Consider the following 12657-nt stretch of genomic DNA (forward strand, 5'->3'; position numbering starts at 1 on the left):
TCATTGGCTAGTTACTAAACATTTATGTACTATGTATGGAGTATTACAGAACATTAATCTTAAGTCGTCTTATTACAGTAATTATTGGCATAGCATTTATGCATAAGTCATCTCATTACAGTAATTATTACAGAACATTATTCATAAGTCATCTGATTACAGTAATTATTGGCGTCATAAGTCTTCTCATTACAGTAATTATTGGCATAGCATATATGCATTATTACAAAACATCATTCAGTATTACTCAGAAGTCATCATTCGAAACAAGAGTTATTGCATGTAGCATCAAGCTGTTAGTGTTTATATATGATATCATGCAAGTGACATAAGACATATTTAAAATGTAACACGTTTAACTATTACTCAAGGCCTGTAGTCCAATAATACATAGATATAATAGATTCAATACATCAGAAAAATTTGGAATATATTTAGGACTAGAAATATATCTTAAACTGGTAGCATTATTTAGTTGTATAATGATAATATTTGGGACTCATAATAATATTTTTTTTGTGCTAGCAATGCATTGTGTTGGCATCGATAGTCAGTTGCTGGGACATGAAAATATTTGATTTTGACTTATTGCTGGAAATAAGGATTAATAACGTCATTCGTCATGAGTCAGCTGGAGCAAGGTTATGAAACAAGTAGAGTATATATGATCACATTCATTAATGACATGCGCAACTGGGTAAAAAAAATGCAAGTATTAGAACAGGTTTAATGACTAACTGCTTATAGCATATTAATATCACGAAAAGCTTCTCCTGAAAAAAAAATACAAAATGGGTTATTGACCTGAAAGAAAAAATTTATATTGTGCTGAAAAGTAGTAAGCTTTGAAATAATGGGTAATGAAACTTGTATGTATGTTCTCTAGCTGGCTTTCCCAAAACATTCAGTCATTAAACTATGCAACATAAGACATACTGTCAAAAACAGCTGCAATAAATACTTAAATAACTATGTAGCATCTCTTAACTAATACAAAATATAAACCTCATCATTATCATTATCTGCAAAGAAAAACTTCATTATTCATATAACCATGTACTTCATCATTATCATCACCTGCAAAGAAAAACTTAATTATTCGTATTGCCATATTCATCATACAACTATTCATCATCATTTATTATCATCTGAAAAAATAGACTTCATTATTCATATTCATATTGCCATTTACTTCATACAACTATTCATTATTTCATATAGTATAGAGTTTCTTACTTCTAGCATATTTCATCACTAAAATTAACATGTGTATTTCTTCTGACAGCCTGCGTCAATCGCCTCGTATTCTGAAAGAAAAATAATTAGTTAAGACTGCTATTATATGATGTGTATAGTATATTCTTGTTAATGCTTGTTAATTCTGATCAATTTACTCTTCATGACACGGTATTGTATTTTCTTTCGTTCATTCCGATGGTGAAATTTCCATTTAATAGTAAACCACTGGGGTTTGATTAATTAATTTCCTTTACACATTATTGCTTTCTGAAAATGATGAATATGGATTAATATCTTGCATTTAATACATATACCCATTAAATAAAAACTTGTTTCTAGTGATATAATTAAGCATACAGCATAGCATGATAGAAAACGTATTATGTCAAAACCACTGACAATTTTCAAGTGCAAAAATGTACAAAAAGTATCATAATGTAGTAGCAAAAAATGTGGAATAGTCAAGATATTGAGATATCATAAGGAAAATGTCAAAGTGAACTGCTGTTTGTTATATCTTAAAGATTTCATAGTGCATACAGACAAAATTCTACTTTCGCTAGGGAAACAATCATACATACACAAAAAATGGAAAATGTGCATGGTCTGATGTCTAACGACAAGAAAAGCGACCTGCTAACCTTACCTTGCCGGGCACTTGCCAAGAAAAAATACCGTCATCATCGGTAAGTGGTCATATAAATATCTGGAAATGGCATTACAGCGTGATAAATCGTAAAGTATGTTCATTCAATAACGGGTTTAATATTGGGAATATGATGATTGCCCTTGCTTTTTATGGTTCTCAAAGTTTCGACATGTACTACATTGGGGTGAGGAATGTTGCGAATTATATATGAACCTGCGTATAGAAGTTCAAATTTACTGCATCTACTCTTTCCTCTGTTGGATAAATAGTGTGCGCATACTAATATCTTCTGTCCAATGTGAAAGTCACGGCGTGTACAAACCTGTTTTTGCTGTCTACTCCGGCGCTTTGCGGCACGTTTGATGTTGTTGAGCGCAATATCAATTATTTCATGGTGGCGTAGTCGACGAGATGTAGGAAAAGATACTAATTCTTTAATTTTGTTAGGTAGTTCAACATTTTTCAATGCAACAGTCGGAGATAGCATAGTAGATTCATTTGGTGTGGAGTTAATTACATCAGAGTATGTGTGTATCCCAATCAATATGTCTTTTATGGCAGTATATTCTACATCGTTTACCAATTTCTTTCATCAGTCGTTCAGAAGGGTTCGATGAAGCGTGATACCTGGATATGTAGATCGGAGAAATGTTTCTAGCGTAACATACGTGTCCATATCACAGATCGAAATTGTGGTCCATTGTCGGAAATTACTTTCAATACAAGCCCTATATGAAATAAAAAATGTTTTACAATTGCATTCAAAATAGATTTAGCAGTAGCTTTGCGTAACGGCGTGAAGGTAACAAATTTCGAAGTGAGTTGAACAGCGACAAAGATGTAACAAAAACCACTTATTAGTTCTGGGAATCGGACCAAAAATGTCTACAGCGGCCATGTGTCTCAATTTAACGGGTACTATGGGATGTAACGGAGGAATATGTGAAGTCGTGTCTGATTTAGCTTTCTGACAGATTTTACATGACGCTAAAACTCGTCGAATACGTTTCTCCATGTTGGCAAAATAACAGTTCTGTCTCAGTATAAGAAAACATTTTCTGGCTCCGTAACGTACGTAACTTAAATGAGTATACCAAATTAATTTGTTAACCACCTCGTAAGGAATACATAATAGCCAATTGTTGCTGTCAGGGTGAGAGCGGCGAAGCAGAATGTTATTGCGTACAGTGTAATGGTTTCTAATGGTAACGTTATTCCTATCTTGCCAAAGGTATTTAATTTCTTTCTACTCGTTATCTTAGCTCTGCTCTTGTGCTATGTCTCGTAACGATGACGAAATGAAATTTTCATATGCAACTTGTTGAATATACATGACGCTAGAATTTGTTTGGCAGAAGTTGGTTGCGATGTCTTGCTGTTGTTGCTGGGAGAACGGGATTATGCGTCTGCTACAATATTTTGTGTACCGGGAATGTGAACAACTGTAAAATTAAATTCCTGTAAATAAAGTTTCGATCTGCTTAATCTGTCATGTGTAAATTTAGCGGAAAGTAAAAACTATATAGCTCTATGCTCTGTGTAACGGTAGTATGTCTTCCATAAAGAAAATGCTTAAATCTCGTAAATGCCCATGCAACACATAATGTTTCAAGTTCTGTAACAGAAAATTATTCTGTTACAGAACTTGAAACATTCTGTGTTGTTCAGCAGGTGTCAGAATGCGACTGGCAAAGGCTATGTTTTTAATTACTGTAGTAACGTCTTCTTCAATTTCCTGAAAAATGTGTACCCCTAAAGCGGTGTTAGAACTGTCGGTGGCAATGGAAAAATTTCTGGTAGGATCTGGGTGTGATAAAAGCCCTGTGTTCAACAAGGCATGTTTCAGATTAACAATCTCAGACTGTGCTTGGGTATCCCAGGACCAAATGGTGTTTTTACCCGTCAAGTGGCATAATCTAGGGGTGTCTAAAGCAGCGTAATGAATAAATTTACGGAAAACGTTAATTAATCCCAGAAAGCTGCGTAGTTGTTTCTTTGTCGTTGGATCAGTAATGTCTCGTAAAGCTTGAAGTTTTTCTGGGTCAGGCGCAATGCAGAAGCTGCTTAAATTACATGTCCAAGAAATTTTATGGAAGTTTTGCCAAAGTGTGATTTGCTAAGATTAACTGTGAGTCCTTGTGCACGAAAAGTTTGTAACAGTTGATCAAGAATCAAATTGTGTTCAGACCAGTTAGCTTCTGCGATAAGGATGTCGTCTACATACGTTGTGATTCTGTCTATAAGTTTTGTCGGAAGTATAGTATTCAAACTGCGAATAAATGCTGCTGAAGAAATTGTTAAACCGAACGGTAATTTGCAAAATTGATAACAGTCACCAAAACAGAGAAATGCTGTGTACTTTCTACAGTTCGGATGGAGCTGAATTTGTCAAAATCCCGATTTCAAATCTAATGTGGAATAAACAGCAGTACCATGAAATTTCTGTAGAAGCTCTTCTAGTGTCTGTGGGCGATCTGTTTCATTAATGATAATATCGTTGACATGACGAGGCCAAGTAAGCCATCCTTTTTCTTAACAATATGGAGCGGGTTTATGTAAGGACTAACTGCCGGTTCAATAATTCCTTGGTCAAGCATAATTTGCAATTCTTTCTTAACAAGTTCTCTGTGAATGTATGGAATGGGATAATGTTTAGCTTTAAATGTGTCGTGCTGTTCAACTTGAAATTCATACCTGAAACCGGACATAGTACCAGGGATGTTGTAAAAAACTGGAGCTTGCTTTAAAAGAATTTTGTGTAGCTCTGTACGTTCATCATCTGTATTTGACTGCTCTGTTTTACTTTATCTGAAATCATTTGCATAACGTCGTAGTCGGCTTCGTCTGCTGTATTATAGTTGTGTACGTACGTATCTGTGAACAATGTGGAATGACAGTCTATGTTACGTGATGTAGAAAGGACCTCTGTCCGATTAATTGTTTGTTCTTCTGCAGATAAAGAGTGCTGAAATTCTAATGCCAGTTGTACTTTTTCATCCTTTAACATTAAATAGGAATTTTGAATGTCAATAATTGCGTCATGTTGTACCAAAAAATTCGTACCTAAAATAACGTCTCTTGTCAATAAGGGAACAATCCAAAAATTTGAGTGGAACGATTGACCTGCAGTAGAAAATGATAAGTGTGTCTGTAATTTTACATCTACTCCTTTACCAGATACTGCTCCTTTTACTTTAGTTTTGCCTAATGGTAACGTAGGATAGGTGTCCTCTTTGTTACATTCGTTGAATGTTTCTTCATTTATAACTGACTCTCCTCCCCCCATGAACCATGGACCTTGCCATCGGTGGGGAGGCTTGCGTGCCTCAGCGATACAGATAGCTGTATCGTAGGTGCAACCACAATGGAGGGATATCTGTTGAGAGGCCACACAAGCGTGTGGTTCCTGAAGAGAGGCAGCAGCCTTTTCAGTAGTTGCAGGGGCAACAGTCTGGATGATTGACTGAACTGGCCTTGTAACACTAACCAAAACGACCTTGCTGTGCTGGTACTGCAAACGGCTGAAAGGAAAGGGAAACTACAGCCGTAATTTTTTCCGACGGCATGCAGCTTTACTGTATGGTTAAATGATGATGGCGTCCTCTTGGGTAAAATATTCTGGAGGTAAAATAGTCCCCCATTCGGATCTCCGGGCGGGGACTACTAGGGAGGACGTCGTTATCTGGAGAAAGAAAACTGGCGTTCTTCGGACCGGAGCGTGGAATGTCAGATCCCTTAATCGGGCAGGTAGGTTAGAAAATTTAAAAAGGGAAATGGATAGGTTAACGTTAGATATAGTGGGAATTAGTGAAGTTCGATGGCAAGAGGAACAAGACTTTGGTCAGGTGAATACAGGGTTATAAACACAAAATCAAATAGGGGTAATGCAGTAGTAGGTTTAATAATGAATAAAAAAATAGGAGTGCGGGTAAGCTACTACAAACAGCATAGTGAACGCATTATAGTGACCAAGATAGACACGATGCCCATGCCTACTACAGTAGTACAAGTTTATATGCCAACTAGCTCTGCAGATGAAGAAATTGAAGAAATGTATGATGAGATAAAAGAAATTATTCAGGTAGTGAAGGGAGACGAAAATTTAATAGTCATGGGTGACTGGAATTCGACAGTAGGAAAAAGGAGAGAAGGAAACATAGTAGGTGAATATGGATTGGGAGTAAGAAATGAAAGAGGAAGCCGTCTGGTAGAATTTTGCACAGAGCATAAATTAATCATAGCTAACACTTGGTTGAAGACTCATGAAAGAAGGTTGTATGCATGGAAGAACCCTGGAGATACTAAAAGGTATCAGATAGATTATATAATGGGAAGACAGAGATTTAGGAACCAGGTCTTAAACTGTAAGACCTGACCACTCTGACCACAATCTATTAGTTATGAACTGTAAAATTTTTCAAATGACTCTGAGCACTATGCGACTTAACTTCTGAGGTTATCAGTCGCCTAGAACTTAGAACTAATTAAACCTAACTAACCTAAGGACATCACACACATCCATTCCCGAGGCAGGATTCGAACCTGCAACCGTAGCGGTCGCTCGGCTCCAGACTGTAGCGCCTAGAACCACACGGCCACTTAGTCCGGCTATGAACTGTAGATTAAAACTGAAGAAACTGCAAAAAGGTGGGAATTTAAAGAGATGGGGCCTGGATAAACTGAGGTTGTAGAGAGTTTCAGGGAGAGTGCAAGGGAACAATTGACAGGAATGGGGGAAAGAAATACAGTAGAAGAAGAATGGGTAGCTCCGAGGGACGAAGCAGTGAAGGCAGCAGACGAGCATGTAGATAAAAAGACGAAGGCTTGTAGAAATCATTGGGTAACAGAAGAAATATTGAATTTAATTGATGAGAGGAGAAAATATAAAAATGCAGTAAATGAAGCAGGCAAAAAGGAATACAAAGTCTCAAAAATGAGATCGACAGGAAGTGCAAAATGGCTAAGCAGGGATGGCTAGAGGACAAATGTAAGGATGTAGAGACTCATCTCACTAGGGGTAAGATAGATACCGCCTACAGGAAAATTAATGAGACCTTTGGAGAAAAGAGAACGACTTGTATGAATATCAAGAGCTCAGATGGAAACCCAGTTCTAAGCAAATAAGGGAAAGCAGAAAGGTGGAATGAGTTTATAGAGGGTCTATACAAGGGTGATATACTTGAGGCCTATATTGTGGAAAAGGAAGAGGATGTAGATGAAGATGAAATGCGAAATACGATGCTGCGTGAAGATTTTGACACAGCACTGAAAGACCTGAGTCGAAACAAGGCCCCGGGAGTTGACAACATTCCATTAGAACTACTGACGGCCTTGGGTGAGCCAGTCATGACAAATCTCTACCATCTGGTGAGCAAGATGTATGAGACAGGCGAAATACCCCCAGACTGCAAGGAGAATAAAATAATTCCAATCCCAAAGAAAGCAGGTGTTGACAGATGTGAAAATTACCGAAGTATCAGTTTAATAAGTCACAGCTGCAAAATACTAACGCGAATTCTTTACAGACGAATGGAAAAACTGATAGAAGCCGACCTCGGGGAAGATCAGTTTGGATTCCGTAGAAATGTTGGAACATGTGAGGCAATACTGACCTTATGCCTCGTCTTGAAGAAAGATCAAGGAAAGGCAAACCTACGTCTCTAGCATTTGTAGACTTAGAGAAAGCTTTTGACAATGTTGACCGGAATACTCTCTTTCAAATTCTGGCAGGGGTAAAATACAAGGAGCAAAAGGCTATTTACAATTTGTACAGAAACCAGATGGCAGTTATAAGCGTCGAGGGACATGAAAGAGAAGCAGTGGTTGGGAAGGGAGTGAGACCGGGTTGTAGCCTGTCCCCGATGTTATTCAATCTGTATATTGAGCAAGCAGTAAAGGAAACGAAAGAAAAATTCGGAGTAGGTGTTAAGGTCCATGGAGAAGAAATAAAAACGTTGAGGTTGTAATTCTGTCAGAGGCAGCAAAGGACTTGGAAGTGCTATCGAACGCAATGGACAGTGTCTTGAAAGGAGGGTATAAGATGAACATCAACAAAAGCAAAACGAGGATCGTGGAATGTAGTCGAATTAAGTCGGGTGATGCTGAGGGCATTAGATTAGGAAATGAGACACTTAAAGTAGAAAAGAAGTTTTGCTATTTGGGGAGCAAAATAACTGATGATGGTCGAAGTAGAGAGGATATAAAATGTAGACTGGCAATGGCAAGGAAAGCGTTTCTGAAGAAGAAAAATTTGTTAACATCGAGTATAGATTTAAATGTCAGGAAGTCGTTTCTGAAAGTATTTGTATGGAGTGTAGCCATGTATGGAAGTGAAACATGGACGATAAATATTTTGGACAAGAAGTGAATAGAAGCTTTCGAAATGTGGTGCTACAGAAGAATGCTGAAGATTAGATGGGTAGATCACGTGACTAATGAGGAGGTATTGAATAGAATTGGGGAGAAGAGGCGTTTGTGGCACAACTTGACAAGAAGAAGGGATCGGTTGGTAGGGCATGTTCTGAGGCATCAAGGGATCACAAATTTAGAATTGGAGGGCAGCGTGGAGGGTAAAAATCGTAGAGGGAGACCAAGAGATGAATACACTAAGCAGATTCAGAAGGATGTAGGTTGCAGTAAGTACTGGAAGATGAAGAAGCTTGCGCAGGATAGAGTAGCATGGAGAGCTGCATCAAACCAGGCTCAGGACTGAAGACCACAACAACAACAACTGACATAGATGATCCAGAATCAATTACTGCTGAAAATGTGGATGATCCAATCTTTACTTCAATAACAGGGTGGGAAAGGTTTCTTTGAATAACCGGTTTTTCATGTAAAAGTGTGTCTCGGATGTCGTCAAAGGTAATAATATTTTCGTGAAGAAGATTCTGTGTGTCAAAAGTATTGCTTACGCTGCTGGAAGATGCAACCTGTACTGTGTCTAGTCAAATTCTTTCTGACGTGCTGTTATTTGCAGGAGGATGCTGTGGCATTTCGACTATTTGAACTGTTCTGTTACTTCGTCCTGACGTATTAGGTTCGGGATGATACCGACTGTCTTGTTCATTCAAAATAATCTGTTGTTGCGGATGACTCTGCTGCTGGTAAGATAGACTTTTACCAAACGTGCGCTAAAAACTGTGCTCATTACTTTTACGTCTGTCATAATAATCATTGCTATACGGCGCATTGCGATAGGAATTGAAATGATGTTTTTCTGTACATAGTGATTTCCTTGTTGTTGTGTGTTACTATTTGGTGGAGCCGACGCTATACGTGTAGGCGGCGGAACATTAAAGTTTGGTTGACCTTGTAAACCACGTTGTTGGTTAGGTATACTAACCGGCTGGTTTTGTTGCGGTTGTGGTGAAAACCCTCTATTGTTGTCTGCTATTGCTGAAAATTTTGTACATACTGATGATTAAAATTTTGTTTGTTATTAAAATTATGCTGGTATTTCTTGTCATTTCGGGAGTGCCTAATGGAAACTGTAACTTTCGGTAAAACTTGTCATATCAGGTGTTCTTTACTCGTTTACTGTTTTGATAGATATAAAGGATAGTAAAAGAGTAGGCAGCAGTGCAGAAAACTAAAGAAGAAATAGCACTACTGCGGCTCGGAGCCCTGTGCACACTACGCCACATATTCATCGAAGTGTAATGAATCCCCTGAGGTCCCATACGCACTGCAAACAAATTTTAGTTTCTGTGTTACAGACAATGCCGGGGAAAATTCAAAAGCAAATTGTTGTATCCAGTCCAAAGAGTGTATTTGTGTTCTGTCATTCTTAAACACTTTAAATTTTCTCAACGATAGAAAGTGTTTGTAATCAAAACTATCGTCTCTGAATGTCTGAACTTGTCCAGGATTGTATCATAATCCGTTTGTCTGTGTCTGTTCGGAATCTAAGTCACGTACTCTCCGTAAATTACCTAAGTTATACTGGCTGTGTGAGTGTGACAAATGTTCAGAATGAGGCATACGCTGTGACGTGTTAGAGGCTGAAACATTTTTCATTTCTGCCACTTTAAAACGTTCGTCAATTTGGCTGTTCTGTTGTTCAAATTTCTTATCGACTTTCGCATCCAGAGTGCGTGAAAGTTCTGCTGACGTTAATTTATACTCGTCACGTAACTGTGTTGCGTTTTCTGAACATTGTTTACCAACCACACTAATTTCATCTCCAAGTGATTTTGTTGTGGCTGCATGGGTATTACGTAACTCTTCGCTACCATTCCTATCACAAGCCTTAATTTCTTCACATAATTGTTCTTTAGTTTCATCACATTGCAGGGAAATGGCTGTAATCTCTTCATTATGCTGTTCAACAGAGGTGTCAAGTTATTCATTAATTTGTTTAAACGACCTGTGGGGTTTTCATTCGACTGTTTGAAACTTTCAATAAGTTGTTGATAATTGTTTTCTTGTGTTTCATTGGAGTGTTTGAAATTTTCATTAAGTTGTTTCAAGTGGTTGTCGTATTTTTCATCGAGTTGTTTGTACGATTCATTAAGTTGTTTGAAATGGCTGTCGTATTTTTCAGTGAGTTGTAGTAATAGTGCCATAACTTGATCCAAGCCAAAAGTAGCGACTCTTTTCTCTGTGCTGTGTGATGTTGTATCTGCTTGTGTCACGTTTTGTGTAACCATTTGGTCATTGTCTGATTCACAAAAAGGTTTGCCAATTGGATGTGCACTGTTGGCCATGACACCGGAATCAAATATATATGACGCATTTTGACTACATTGTTCATCTTCATTACAAACATTTATCTGTTCACTGTGTAAATTTTGGAAATCAGGTGTATCAAACTGGGCAGCGTTCATTGTAATGGAACGAGCCGCGTCATCAATTGTCGTTAAATTAAGTGTTGACATAGTTGAATTTTTTGTTCATCATTTGAACGAAAATCATTACTGGTGGTCGGCACGCACTGATTATCTACAATTGGAGGATTATCATTATGACACTGAGTGTCGCTTGTATTATCGGTCAAATTAATCGAGTCAGCTTTTTCACTCATTGCGCATCGCGATGTACTGTTAGCAGTTTTTCGTGGCATTTTCACAAGTCAAAGTTAAGCACAAAATCAAACAAGGACAAAGCAAAAATTGAACAAATACAATAACAACAAAGAGCAATAAATTGCCGATGATCCGTGATTGAAGGAGTGACAAATTAGCAAATGTGCTGCGCCAGATTCAAACCACGGTTATTATTATGTAAATAACAGTAGATATATAACTGACTACTTCTCAGAAATTCACAAAAATACGATCCTGGCAGGCTGTCGACAAATGTAACCTTCCAACAGATAAAGCTCCGAAACCTCCCAACAGTAAAAATATAAATACAATTATATCATTCACATTCAGCGTAACCACCCAATAAATGAATTCCATAACATACCAATAATACAATGTGACTAATCTCTCAATAAAATTGTGGCTCACTAATAACCTTTTAATAATTAACTGACTGTGAATATAAACCGGTAAATTGGGACGTCAGCAGTGCTGTGTCATGGCCCTGAAGGATCATACTGAATAAATTAAAAATTCTTACCTCAATAAGGTCGCCGGATAACGCATATATATCTGCTCCTATAACAAATTTTTCTGGCACAGCCCAGTGCAATGCTGGCCGATAGATTTGTCATGTATAAAAAGAACAACTGATTTTTCTTTATAATAATTGGAATGACCATGGATTGCAGAAATTAGTAAATTCTTTAAATTGAGATGAATGATTGTCAAAAGTTAATTATTATTAAGACATTTCTTTTTAAAAACATTTACATGGGACTTGATATAACAATACTACATATGCGCGAGGCTGCTTTTACCTTATAATACAATGCTCAGGCTCTGCCATCGCTCCCCAGGACTGGCCCAGCCAACTCGATACACCAGACTCTTCACTACTACTTACTGCTACTACTACAGAGTTCCTACTGCTGACAACACTGCTCTCTGGTCTGAGATTCTCTTATAGCTTACATATCGCAGGCAGCGTGTAAGAAATCCATCGAAACTACATCTGCTCGAGTGCGCTAGCAATAAATTCCTTAGTTGTGAACCTCTTACACACTATGAAGTGTGACTCCCACAGAGACAAGCACATTCTCGTAACCGTTATGCCACTGAAACAAATAACCTCAAAATGTCATCTTGAGAGATTCATTGCCAACTTAGAAAGACATGCTGAGTCAGTTCATGAATAATGTTGCCTGTTTGCTTCTAAGAAACATATCTTCACACTAAAAGGTGTGTGTGTGTGTGTGTGTGTGTGTGTGTGTGTGTGTGTGTGTATTCATGTGAGCAGTGAAAGTAAAGCCCTGAATTATTATGCAATGGGTGTGAACCTTCAGCCCCAGATAACCACTGGAAGCGCAATCTGACCACTAATATTTAACTTAATGTTCGCAGACACGCACGTTTGTTTAATCTAAGACCAATGAAAAATGGATTCGGAACACCTAATGTCAAACATGGGTTTACTAAAAAACTGATCAAAAATTAGATAATCTGTTTCCTTTTGGATTGCAGATCCAAGTAATGCCGATGAGGATGTTCTTTAGATATGTAGCTAATCATTGACTTGCCATTTTGAAGAATAATTAAAGTAACATTTTTGGAACATCAACATCAGAACTCAAGTTTACCATACAATTTCCATCAAAAGTAACGACTCATTAGCCCGCCCGGTTGGCCGTGTGGTCTAACGCACTGCTTTCCGGGCGGGAAGGAGCGCTTGTTCCCAGGCAT

This window comes from Schistocerca americana, chromosome 5, assembly GCF_021461395.2.
Source record: "Schistocerca americana isolate TAMUIC-IGC-003095 chromosome 5, iqSchAmer2.1, whole genome shotgun sequence".
Taxonomy (NCBI): Eukaryota; Metazoa; Arthropoda; class Insecta; order Orthoptera; family Acrididae; genus Schistocerca; species Schistocerca americana.